At 44.8% G+C, this 11,664-nt stretch overlaps 1 long non-coding RNA gene across 1 annotated transcript; it reads left to right on the top strand.

Moving 5' to 3' along the window:
• Positions 1 to 2,374: 2,374 nt before the first annotated feature.
• LOC309869187 lies at positions 2,375 to 10,654 on the top strand. Its single transcript, XR_014314040.1, has 2 exons — positions 2,375 to 3,807; positions 3,843 to 10,654. It is a non-coding gene; the product is annotated as an uncharacterized lncRNA (long non-coding RNA).
• Positions 10,655 to 11,664: the final 1,010 nt, after the last annotated feature.

Consider the following 11,664-nt stretch of genomic DNA (forward strand, 5'->3'; position numbering starts at 1 on the left):
GCTCGGGCTGCGGTAACCTCGCGGAGTGCGCGTCTCCCCTGTCGAAACCGGTGTGCTCGCGGTGCCCGGTGCGACGGGGCCCGCCCGGAGAGCCCGCCCCGGGCCGCGGTGTCCCGGACGCCTGAGCGGCTGCACGGCGCGCGGAACGGTCAAGACCAGGTGGCGCCCGCGGTGGACCTTTAAAGTCCAGGCAGGTTTCCTGCGCGTCGCGGCGGGACTTCCGCGAAGAACAGAACGCCGAGGAGGCCGGGTGTTTGGCTTTTCCCCTGAGGATCGCCGGGGGCAGCGGCGTCCTGCCGGGGGCTGGCTGGCTGGCTGGCGTCCGCGCGGCGCGTGAACTGTGGAGCCCTGCGGACCGCGCGTGCAGCCAGGCGTGTGAGCCGTGTGCCACCGCGTGGTCTCCGGGGGCGCGCTCTGGTGTCCCGTTTCCATCATCGGAAAGAGAATTGGCCGTAGAGCCCCTTCGGGAGGACGTGAGACTTGCCGGAACCGTCCGTCTGATTAGTGCCAAGGCCCGGGTCTCACTTCCAGCCCGGGGTCCCTTTGCACAGCCACGGAATGCCGACGGTCGGGGACTCCACAGCTGTTTGGTGTCAAGCCCGAAGAGGCCACTCAGTCTCCCCAGGTCCCCGCCCACACTTCGCAGTGACTGTGGTGCACGCTCCTCACTAAACCTTTCCAGCCACCTTCCGCCCTGTTCCACCTCCCGACCCCCAGTCGCACCTCCGGCTTGACTGTTCTGAGTGCACTGGAGGCACCTTACCCTGAGATGAAGAAGTGGTATCCCAGACTCTGCCAAGCTCCTTTCTCAGCAGTAGCTTGTGAATCTCCCTGTTGGGTTCTGTCTGTGAATCCCATTCATTCCAGATTGGTTCTAGTGCCTTTTTATAAATCCAGCTGTAATTTTTTTTTAACCACCAAGTATAAATTCTAGATTACTTGCAATATAGTATTTGGGGCACAGATAGGTAAGTAGTGGTAGCCTTCCACGGATATACAGTTGACCTTTGAACAACACCGGCTTGAACTGTGGGAGTCCACTTACGTGTGGATTTTTGTTTTTGTTTTTGGTTTCAGTAAATACAGTATAGTATAATAAATGTATTTTCCTTATAATTTTTCTTTCTTTGTTTCTTTTTTTTTAAGATTTATTTATTTGACAGACAGAGATCACAAGTAGGCAGAGAGGCAGGCACAGAAAGAGGGGGAAGCAGGCTCCCCGCTGAGCAGAGCCCAATGCAGGGCTCAATCCCAGGACCCTGGGATCATGACCCGAGCCAAAGGCAGAGGCTTTAACCCACTAAGCCACCAGGCACCTCTCCTTATGATTTTCTTAACATTGTCTTTTCTGTAGCTCACTTTATTGTAAGTACAATGTACAATCCATATAACATGCAAGATACATGTTAATTGACTGTTTATGTTTTCAGTGACTTCTCATTAACAGGCTATGAGCTGTGAAGTTTTGGGTGAGTCAGAAGTTACACTTGGATTTTTGGCTGGTGGGGTGGGCAGTGTCCGTGACCCTAACTCCCATGTTTTTCAAGGGTCAATACTATTTATCTTTGAAATGTGGCTAGTTAAAATTAAAATCACAATTTCTGTTCTTGCAGGAATGCAACATTTATCTTGTGAGCCTAAGGGAAATAGTACATTTACTTCTTAATTACATATTGTAGCATGAGGTGATTGATGCCTTTCTAATGCAAATAAAAGATTTATGTGTACAATAGCACTGTAGCTGACTTGCACATTATGTGGTAGAATTCAGTGCTTAATGAAATGATAGCTTTAAACTGTCTGTAACTCAGGAGAATAGAGATGGTTTGCATGCTGAGCTATCTCCCTCAGTTGAATTTGGCTATGTGGTTAGTGAAGCTCTTTGTAAAATCTACAGAATAGTTCTCCAAAGGTGTGAGACCCTATCTCTGAAATCTGCCTTTCAAAAAACCCTTTCACTTTGCTTAACCTCCAGGGATTTTTATGGTTGCCCAGGCTGGATCATTTCCCTCCATACGTTCAGTTAATCAGTATCCTGATTGTCTTAACACTGGGCAGGGCCTGGCCTGTTTTGTCCTAGAGATTCCATGACATTGGGCACTCCCAACATTTCACATCTTATGTTTTTGTATTTTTCGTATCTCTGGCATCAGTGCAGAAGGATGAAAACAAAGTGCTGAATTTTCTAGAATTCTTTGTTTTCTCTTGAGGCTTTACACTCAGAAAACTGCATATAGTACGTTTAAAAACCTCAAAACACTGAATGATGTGAAGTAGCATATTGTGTCATTTTTCTACTTTCTTTTTTAATTTAAAGAGTTTATTTATTTGACAGAGATCACAAGTAGGCAGAGAGCAGGCAGAGAGAGAGGGGGAAGCAGGCTCCCTGCTGAGCAGAGAGCCCGATGTGGGGCTCGATCCCAGGACCCTGAGATCATGACCTGAGCTGAAGGCAGAGGCTCTAACCCACTGAGCCACCCAGGCGCCTTTGTATAATTTTTCTGGGAATGAAATTAGCTGACAGGAATTAACGAAAGAAAATCATCAGGAGGTGTCGCGGCCCAGTGGTGGCAGAGGCAGAAATTGTCCTGAGTTCCAAAGCGAGTGACCCCACGGGCAGAAGCCGGAAAGGACACATTCAGCCTTGAGGCTGAGGGGCCTCAAGGATGTTGTGTGAGTGGAAAGGGGGCGGGGCTGGCGAAGGAGGGTGGGGGGAGTAGTTAAGGTGTCTGGGTCTTGGAGACGAAGCCGGAGAGAAGGCACATGAGCAGATCTACCGTATCTTTGAAGAGACCCAACTGTTCTTCCATCCCCCTCCACATCTAAAGGGTTCGCCGTGTGCGGGCGCATTTCCAGATGCTGCTGAGGATAGTGTCCGGCCTGCCTCTGGGTACTTGTAGGAATAATGTGATGCAAATGGTATTTGTGAGACTTCTCCTAAGCCAGCCCGCCGTCTTCCTGCAGCCGGTCTGATGCTGCTCTTCCCCGTCCACCTGCTTGCTGCTGTACCCTTGGGTCCCTCAACTGCTTCCGTGTCTGGACCTCTCTAATTCCTAGCCTCCTTTCTGCCCGTCCACCCCTTACCTGCCACCCCTGCCACATACTTCTCCAGGTCTGTGGCTTTAGGAGACTGTCTCGGTCAGGAAGAAGAGGGACGGGTGCACACGCATTGAACAATGTTCAGATGCCCCTACGGGGTGTAATTGCCACATGATCTCCGGTTGCGTTACTTGGAGTATGATGTTCGAAACAGCGGAGGTGGTCTCTTCCGACTTGGAGTAGGCACGGGAAGAGGCAGGACAGAGGGTGGAGGTTGAGAGAACGCAGGGCTCTGGAGACAGGCTGCCTGCGTTTTGATAGCAGCCTTCATTTCCTAGCTCAGTGGCCTCGAGCAAGAAACTTACTTTCTGTGTCTTCTTTCCTCGTTTCCAGAATGGGGAGTAATAATGGTGATCTGGCTGACGGGGTGGTCAAGCTTACACTGAAGTCACGTGATTGCAATGTTGAGAACGGAGCCGTTGGCACGTAAGCACCCCAGAAAGGTCTGTTCTCACGTGTCCGTTCTGGGGAGCCTTCTCTGAAGAAGCGCGTGGACATGATGAGACCGACTTAGCGGATACGACCGTAAGGGCAAGGGGACAGGCCTGCAGTCTGAGGGTAGACCAGAGGACTTAGATGCTCAGAGAAGAGAGAAACTCAGGAGGACAGACAGGTTTTTCTCACAGATTTGAAGCAGGTCTCCTCGTGTGTCTATTCCATTCCAGTCTGTATGGCTCTGAAGTGAGGGACTCTGAAATGGCCCCAGAGGCAATGGAGGAGGTGGTGGGATGGAGTCTTGAGAGGGTCGAGTTCCATGATCACACCAGAGTCCGAATCCCAGCTCTGTCCCCACCATATGTGACCTGCAGCCGTACTCACGCCTTTTGAAGCTCAGTTTATTTATCTGTAAAACGGAAGTACTTCGATTGAAAGAGGCGACAGGGAGGGTTCGCGGTGGGGTGTGACATGGAGAACAAAGGCAAAAGAGGAAGAATTAAACTTCTTACAAGTCAACAGCTCACTGACAAGCCCTTGACACAGGCAGAGTAACCTTCCTCTAAAAACTCAGCTGCCTCAATGTTAATAATTTGGCTAAGGGCAAAAGGCAACTTCAACCCAACCTCCCAACCTCCAGGATCCTGTAAGTCTACTTGAGCATATAAAATTTCCTTTGGAAACTTCTTTATCTCTATCCACCCCCCAACCCCACAAGGTGCATGTTAGCAATAACCCCCAAGCATATGACCCACCAGTAAACACCCAAAGGGTCTCATGACTAGGATTTTATTAGATGGTAGTAAATGACCTTTTCCTAACAATAGCTAGCCCCTCAAGGTCCTGGAAACCTTGCTTCAAAAATTCCCTGGGGACTTGCGCTCTCCGTAAACCCCTCTCACCTTGAAAGCGTATGACGGTCTACCCCTCACGACCCCAGTGCTGTTCTTCCTAACCACAGGTCCAGTCCCCGTGCTTTAATAAGACCTCCTTTTTGCGCCAAAGACGTCTCAAGAATTCTTTGTTGACTATTTGCTCCCGAACCCCAACATTTTCACATCAGGGCAGAAGGGTACCACCAGTGTCCAAGAGCTGGCCCTCAACTTGGCAGGTGGTTAGGGAGGGACGGCAGAGATTATAGGGAGGGAGAGAATCTCCGGTGGACTCCCCACTGAGCAGGGAGCCCAATGCAGGGCTTGGGGCTTGATCCCACAACACTGAGATCATGACATGAGCTGAAATCAAGAGTCCGACGCCCCCTGAACACCCCAGCTTTTGATCACCCCTGCTCAGAACCCCGCAGCACTCTCAACACCGTATTCTGTGGTGTCTTTTTTCTGCCGTGTGTTGGCATTTAAAGTGAGAGTGTATGGGGAGGAGGGGGTAAGAACATATGATTGTAGGGTCTTCCACATACATTTAAAATCCTGGAGCAGTGGTTTCCAACTTGTGGTTTTGTGCTCTCCAGAGGCCTTAAAGAGGTGATAATGGGCTTAATCCATTTAAGACAATCGAGGGCATTGCTGGGGTGGTAAAAGGAGTGAGACAGGGTCCCTGTTGGCAGGGATTCAGAAGCTAGAAGGCGATGCAGTCATGTAGCCACAGAATGGCAACGCGCTATACTAAGTGCTACGGCAGAGACACACTCGGCATCTGTGCATGCAGGAGTGCACCCTTCAGCACTCCTGACACTGCAGAAGGTCTGTCTCTCGCCGCACGTGCATACCCCACAACAAGGCCTCATGAGTTACGTAAGTGGCAAATTTCCCTCTTGGCTGAGATGTTATCCGCTCAGTATGGTAGTTCTCGCTGTGGCCTGCTGATCCGATCTGACTGCCACGCTGTCTTTGATGTTTATAAATGAAGAGTTTATAAGTTTAAGTTTTATAAGTTTATAAGTTTTTAAGAGTTTGTCAAGTGTAGGTTGGCAGATGAAATCTTTCAGAACCTGGGAGTTCGCTGGGGGGAGAGTGAACAGATGGCATAAAAGGAAACTGTCCTCCAGCAGGCGAGGTCCTGAACTCACTTGTGTTCTTCCTGTGCTGTTGTTCTGGGCTGATGTGCCCCCATTCATATGTGGAAGTAGTAACCCCCATAACTCAGTGCGGCCACATTCGGACATACATCTTTAAAGGGGTAATTAAAATGAGGTCCTGGGGGTGGGCTCCAATCCAGTATGATCTGCATCTTTACAAGAAGGGATTTGGACACAGGTGCACATACAGAGGGATGACCACATGAGGACATGGAGAAGGCAGCCACCTGCAAGCCACGGAGAGAGGCCTCGGAGGAAACCGACCTTGCTGACGCCTTGATTTCAGATTTCTCACCTCTAGAGTGAGAAAATACATTTCTGTTGCTAAGATGTCCAGTCTAGTATTTTATTCTGACAGCCCTCGTAAATGAGTATGGGGCTGGATAACCTTATGTTAAATGTAGGCTCTTTGGTCTTGGCACTCGGGACCTTCCCATCCCGTGCCCAGTGCATCTGTTCAGTCTCCTCTCCCAACGCTCCCTTCCGTGCCTTCTGCACCCTCTGGCCTCTCAGTGTTCACCAGCTGCATCTGCCTTTTGCAGTCGCAGTCCTTGCGGGGGGTTCTCTTTTCCTGGGTCGCTCTTTCTTCTCCTGGTCAGACCTCTGAAAACCTGGCTCAGATGTGTGCTTTGTGGAGGCTTTCAGAACTCCCAGGCTGAGTTAGAAGCACTGACCATGTTGTATTCTCATGAGATGCCCTTCTTACCAGATGATGTGCTCCTGAAGCCTAGGGCCTTGTCTGATTGACTGGCCTCTCTCTAGAGAGAAACATGGTATAGAATGGATCGGGTGGCTTAAACAACAGGTATTTATTTTCTCGCTGTTCCAGAGGTGGAAGGACTCAGGTCAGTCTCCAGCAGGGCCCGTTCCTGGCCAGTTGATGGCTGCTGTCTGGCTGAGTCCTCATAGCCTGTCCTCTGTGGGTGGTGTGCGCCGAGGGAGAATAATAAAAAAAAATAAAATCTTAAAAAAAATAATAAGACATTAAAGGTGGAAGCACTTTTGGAATGGTGGACTAAGGACCTCCAGACCAAAGTACCTGAAAGAAAAAGTGACACAATTGAAGAGAGAAATAGACAATTCAACAATAATAGTTACAGACTTCAATATCCCACTGTCGGTAATGGACAGAACACCTTGCCAGAAGATGCCCAAGGAAACAGACGACTTAAACAATACTCTCAGCCTGCTAAACCTAACAGGCATCTTTAGACCACTTCCCCCAACAATAGCAGAATACACATCTTCTCAAGTGCACACAACACGTTCTCCAGGATAGACCATATGTTAGGTCATAAAGCCTCCTACAGTTAAAACGATTGAAATCATACAAAGTCTGTACTCAGACTACAATGGAATGAGACGAGAAGTTAATAAAGGAAGGAAATTTGGGGGACTTAAAATACGAGATTTAAATAGACAGTCATAAATAATGACTAGGCAAAGAAAAATCACCAGAGAAACTAGGAAATATGTAGAGATAAAAGAAAATGAAGCCAATATACCAGAACTCAAGGAAAGCAGCAAATGCCATGCATAGAACAAAATTCTTATATTAGAAAGAAGATCTCAAATCAATGAACAAAACTTCTACTCTAAGAAATAAAAAAAAGGGGGGGGGCGCCTGGGTGGCTCAGTGGGTTGTGATCCCAGGGTTCTGGGATCGAGCCCCACATCGGGCTCTCTGCTCAGCAGGGAGGCTGCTTCCCTTCCTCTCTCTCTGCCTGCCTCTCTGCCTACCTGTGATATCTGTCTGTCAAATAAATAAATAAAATATTTTTTAAAAGAGTGGGAATACATGAAAAGAAATAGAGAAAGGTCAAGAAAAACCCAAAATCAATTTTTTGAAAAGATAAAATTAACAAAATTTTAGCTACACTGACCAAGAAGAGAGAATACTCAAACTGTTAAATCAGAAATGCAAGAGGAGATGTTCCAACAGACTTCAAGCAATAAAAAGGACTCTAAACAATATGGATGATTGTATGATAAGAAGTTGTATGACCTGGATGAAATGGACAAATGTTTAGGTATGTAAATGTAATTGTTATATCTTGTTGCTTTAAACCTTTTATTAATATATAATGACCTTCATTGTCTTTTGTATCCTCTTTTGATTTAAAGTTTATTTTCTCTGATATTAATAGAGCCACCCCTGCTTTCTTCTGGTTACATTTGTGTGGAGTATCTTTTCGCAACCTCTCATTTTCAGTCTATTTGTGTATTTGGATCTAAAGTGTATCTTGTAGACAGTGTATAGTTGGATCATGCACTTTTATTCGTTGTGCCAATCTCAGTCTTCTGATTGGAGTGTTTATCTCATTTACAGTTAATTACTGATAAGAAGGACTTTGGTCATTTTGGTCATTTTGCTTTTTTTTTCTGTATATCTTACAGCTTTTTTTATTCCTCATTTCCATTACTACCTTTTGTGTTTAGTTGATTTTTTTTTTTTTTTTTTTTTTTTTTTTGCAGTGAAATGTTTAAATTCCTTTCCCATTTCCTTTTGGTTATATTCTGGGCTATTTTCTCTGTGGTTACTATGGAGATTACATTTCACATCCTAAAGTTATAACACTCTAATTTGAAATTATATCAGCTTAACTTAAATAACATACAAGAGCTCTGCTTCTTTTTTTTCCTCTTGATTTTTTTATTTATTTGAGAGAGACTGAGTGAGAGAGCAGAAGAATGTGACCAAGAGAGTGAAGCAGGAGCAGCAGAGGGAGAGGGACAAGCAGACTCCTGGTGAGCAGGGAGCCTTATGAGGGGTTCAATCACAGGGCCCTATGATCGTGACCCAAGCCGAAGCAGCCACTTAGCCAGCTGAGTCACCCAGGTGTCCCACAAGCTCTGCTGCTTTACACCTCTGTCCTCACCCCTTTTGGTTGTTGATGTCCCTCAAATTATATCTTTATGCATTGTATACCCAAACATAAATTAATAATTCTTGTAAATGCATTCATCTCTTAAATTATCTAGAAAAAATGTGGAGTTATAAATCAAAGTGACAATAATATTAGCTTTTAGGATGATAATTCTTTTAATGTATGTCTCTTAAGTCATGAAGAAGACAAAAAAACAAACCCGCATTTGTGAACCATTGCTACAATACTAGCTTTTAAACAACTGCCCAGGTATTGAGATACTTATTTCTTTGTACAACTTTGTTACTCTGGTGTTCTATTATGTCACCTCTCAGGACTCTCCTGAGCATTTCTTGCAGGGCAGGTTTAGTGGTATGAACTCCATCAAGTTTTATTTATCTGGGGGTTATTTTCTCCCTCACTTTTGAAGGATATAAGATTCTTGGTTGACAGGGTTTTTTTCTTTTCTTTTCTTTTCTTTTTTCCTTTTAGCATTTTGAAAGTATTGGCCCCCTGTCTTGTAGCCTTCAAAATTTCTGATAAGAAATCTGTTAATAGTCTTACTGAGAGTCCCTTGTACTTGATGATTTGCTTCTCTCTTACGACTTTAAAGATTTGCTCTCCGTCTTTCACAAGTTTAATTATATTGTGTTGCTGTGGGTGTCTTTGGATTCATCTTGCTTGGACTTCATTGACCTTCTTGAATGTCTATATTTGTGTCTTTCATCAGGTTTAGGAAGTTTTCCGCCATTATTTCTTCAAATATTCTCTTTGCCCTTTTCTCCTATTGTGGGACTCCCACAATATGTATGTTGGGCTCCTTGAGGGTGTCCTACAGGTCCATTAGGCTCTGCTAATTTTCTTTTCCAATCTTTTTTTCTTTCTCTTCCTGAGATTTGATCATTTCCACTGTCCTAGCTTCAAGGTCAGGAATGCTTTCTTGCTTGTTCAAATCTGTCATTGAATCTTTGTAGTGAATTTTCCATTTCATAGATTTATTTTTAAAGATTTTATTTTTAAGTGATCTCTACACCGAACATGAGGCTCAACTCACCACTCCAAGATCAAGAGTTAAATGCTCCACTGACTGAGGCAGCCAGGTGCCCCGTGAATTTTCCACTTCAGTTATCTTACTTTTCAGTTCCAGAATTTCTTCTTGGTTTCTTTTTAGGGTTACTGTTCTTTTATTCATGTTTCCATTTTGTTCCTACATCATTTTCTTGTCTTTCTTCACATCTTCTTTTAGTTCTTTGAACAGCTTACAGACTGTTGTTTTAAAGTCTTTGTCTAGTAGGTCTACCATCAGGTCTTTTTCAGGGGCAGTTTCTGTTTTGTTTTTTCCTTTTGAATGGGCCTTCTCCTCCTCCTTCTCCTTCACCTCCTCCTTCTCCTTCTCCTCCTCCCCATACCCCCCTCCTCCTCACTCTCCTCCCTCTCCTCCGCCTTTTTATTTTTTTAGATTTTTGTTTATTTATTTGATGGAAGACACAGCCAGAGAGGGAACACAAGCAGGGGGAGTGAGAGAGGGAGAAGCAGGTTTCCCTCGAGCAAAGAGCCTGATGCAGGGCTCAATCCCAGGACCCTGGGATCATGACCTGAGCCTAAGGCAGATGCTTAATGACTGAGCCACCATGCCTTGTGATGTTTGTTATTGTTGAAAACTGGACATTTGAATCTAATAATGTGGTAGTGTTGGAAATCAAATTCTCCCACTTTCTTGGTGTTTGGTGTTTTTTGTTATTATTATTTTTTAATTGCAGGGTGGCTCTGTGCTAGAGGTCAACCTGAGGTGTAAACTTAACATCTCAGGTCTTTTCCAAGGCTTTCCTTGGGCATGCATGACTCATTCCTAATTTTTCCCATATATGCAAGTATTTTTGAATGTCTTAACCTTTAATGTCTGGCTCCCAAGAGGAGAAAAAAGAGAATAATGAAGGTGGGGGAGCATAAAGGGACACTGGTCCTTTAGATCCCCAGAAGTCACTTGAACCTTGGGAGGGGGTACTTCCGACTATGTAGGGGGGTGCAACAACAATGGCTGCTCCCTTCTGTCTGCACCTCCAGTCAGAAGCCACAGTTAGTGACCAGAGCTGAGACCACCAGTTTTCAGATGGATTTGGAAAACAGGATCCTGTTTGCCCTCCCTAGCTCTAACCAGCTGTGTGCAAGCCGCTGCAGGAACTATGTCAAGCCTCGTTTATTAAATCTTTTCATTTTGTAATACCAGCTCGCTGCGTATTGTGTTTCATATATGCCCAAGTCTGTTTCAGCTGTCTGTATTTTGATTCACAGTATGTTATTTCATACCAGTAACTTAATTATAATGACATCATGGTAAGTCTTGATAACCAACAAAGTAAGTCTTCCTGCATTATTCAAAGCATTCTCGGTTACATTTGGCCTTTTGCACTTACACATACATTTTGGAATCAGTCTACAAGTACTTCAGAAAGCCCTGTTGATATTTTTGTGTGAAATTGCATTTAATATTAACATTTAATATTAATTTGAGGAGCATTCCCATCTCTAAAATATCAAGTTTCCTCATCCGTTTCTTGTGCAGAAACTTTTACAATTTAACACATCTTTTTTTTTTTTTAAAGATTTTATTTACCCATTTGACAGACAGAGATCACAAGTAGGCAGAGAGGCAGGCAGAGAGAGAGAGGAGGAAGCAGGCTCCCTGCCAAGCAAAGAGCCCGATGCAGGGCTCAATCCCAGGACCCTGAGATTATGACTTGAGCCCAAGGCAGAGGCTTTAACCCACTGAGCCACCCAGGTGCCCCTACACATCTTTTGTTTAAATTGCTCCTAGATACCTAAATACTTATAACTATTGTAAAACTAATTTAAAAGTTAGTTTCTAGATAATCATTGTGGGCATATAGATAAATCATTAACTTTTGGATATTCATCTTATATCCTGCAATCTTACTGAACTGTCTCCAGCAATGGCTTGTGCTTGATCCTCTTTGATTTTCAATGTTGGAGCCTCTGTAGACAATGACTGTTTGGTTTCTTCATTTCCAACACAGTGTGTGTGTGTGTGTGTGTGTGTGTGTGTTGTCTTTGACAGCATTGGTCAAGATGGGGTGGAGGGGAACACTGAAGGGTAAGTGTAAAAATATTATTACTCAGCCCTAAATTACACTTGCTGAGTTCTTCTTTGACTCATGAATTATTTTGAAATTTATTTTCAAAAATTGTAACTTATAAACATTTTTTGCT

The sequence above is a fragment of the Mustela nivalis genome, assembly GCF_964662115.1.
Source record: "Mustela nivalis genome assembly, chromosome: 7".
Taxonomy (NCBI): Eukaryota; Metazoa; Chordata; class Mammalia; order Carnivora; family Mustelidae; genus Mustela; species Mustela nivalis.